General features: G+C 38.5%; 1 pseudogene; it reads right to left on the bottom strand.

Moving 5' to 3' along the window:
• Positions 1 to 733: 733 nt before the first annotated feature.
• On the bottom strand, positions 734 to 1,420 carry LOC105289127 (annotated as a pseudogene).
• Positions 1,421 to 1,706: the final 286 nt, after the last annotated feature.

Below are 1,706 nucleotides of genomic sequence, written 5' to 3'. Positions count from 1 at the left end.
GAGCAGAGGTTCCCAGAGATATTTTGAGGACAGAAAAATAATGTCAATGTTTGATAATAAGGAGAATGATTTCTTTAAGTCTCATTCATAACATGACTTTCCCATTCAGATTACAAATCAAATAGAATAACCATCTCACTTTTATCAATTGCTATTGCATGTTAAGATCAACACTGAGGAGAGTGAAGCAGTCTAGAATGTATATATGTACATATAAATATATATACACACATATATGTATTACATTATTCATGTTCTGGCCAGGGTTAAGAAAAACTAAAAAAGAAATAAACAGAAATATAATTTTGTCTTGAAATGTATATATTTCACATGCGTATATGCATATATATATATATGTACACACACACACACACACACACACACACACACATATATATATATACACACATGAATGTGTATTCACAGACAAGCATGTATATGTGTATATATGTATATTCACTGTATATGATTATTATGTGGCTATTAAAATACAATCATGATTCTGCAAATGACAATTTTGATCTCTGTTCTGGGCTGTCTCTATTTTGTTTTCTCTCCACTGTCAACTTATACTTTATTAACATTTTAGAGCAAGTGCATACGTCATGAGGCTGGAATGACTGTTTATGTGGCGATAGGGGAATTGTCAATTTCCTCTGCTGTTTTACTGGGTAGTATGGCTCACACAAGTGGGTGCGAAGGCCACAGTACCAGAAGAAGCATGGTGGACCTTTCACTCATAGGATGGTAAACTGAACAGCTCAGGCTGGGGGTGTTGCAGGGAATGCAGCACGACAGTGGCTTTTGTTATCAAGTCTCACTGTAAGTTTCCTTCTGGAACCATAATCACCTGTATTCTGGCTGTTTAGGTCACCTCCACTGGTTGAGAGCATCTTCAAAGATGAGGCACTTCCTCACAGGAGCCGGAGGGGAAAACTTCTTCCTATAAGTGAGAATATCTCTAGATCCACCTTGCCATTCCTCATTTCAGGGTCATCTCCCAAAACAATATGATCAAAGAAGCTGAAGAATTCCTGTGTCCACTGGTCTTCATCTGGATGAATACTAACCCAGAGCTGGTGGCCACGGGCCAAGGGCAGATGATGGATCTGCCCTTTTCTAGATGATGGATCCAGTTTTCTACCCCTGGCATCAGAGCAGCCATCTTTTAGCTTTGTCTAATTTTCTTCCAGCAGCTCCTCTTTGGACATGGGGAGCTGCTGAATGTCTATTGTGATTTGGTCTGCCTGTAATGCCTTTGTGCCACAATGAAGGACTTTACATCCCAGGTATTTTTCTTCTCATAGCCATCACATATTTCTTGAAATACCATTGATAGAGCCCTGTTGTATCTGGAAGGAGGCTTTCTAAGTAGAGCATGGGAGGATGACAGTTGTAGTGGGAGCATGTATGCCACCATTGTGCCGCTGCCTCAGCCAGGTGGGGGCGAGGAGAAGCCTATTAGTTTCTTTATATAATATCTGGTTCATTTCTATAATTGTCACTTTAAAAAATTCCTTTAAAAAACAAAAGAAATATTAAAAGTAGCAAAATAAAAAAAGTTATCTCCCATGGTAAACAATTAGACTAGAAGCCGACTTATGAAGTTTAGGTATTAAATCACAATGAGATATCACCTCACACCTGTCAGAATAGCTATCATCAATAAATCAAAAAACTGCAAGTGTTGGCAAGGATGAGGAGAA

This window comes from Pteropus vampyrus, unplaced genomic scaffold, assembly GCF_000151845.1.
Source record: "Pteropus vampyrus isolate Shadow unplaced genomic scaffold, Pvam_2.0 Scaffold1, whole genome shotgun sequence".
Lineage (NCBI taxonomy): Eukaryota > Metazoa > Chordata > Mammalia > Chiroptera > Pteropodidae > Pteropus > Pteropus vampyrus.
This window is presented reverse-complemented; position numbering and strand designations above follow the sequence as displayed.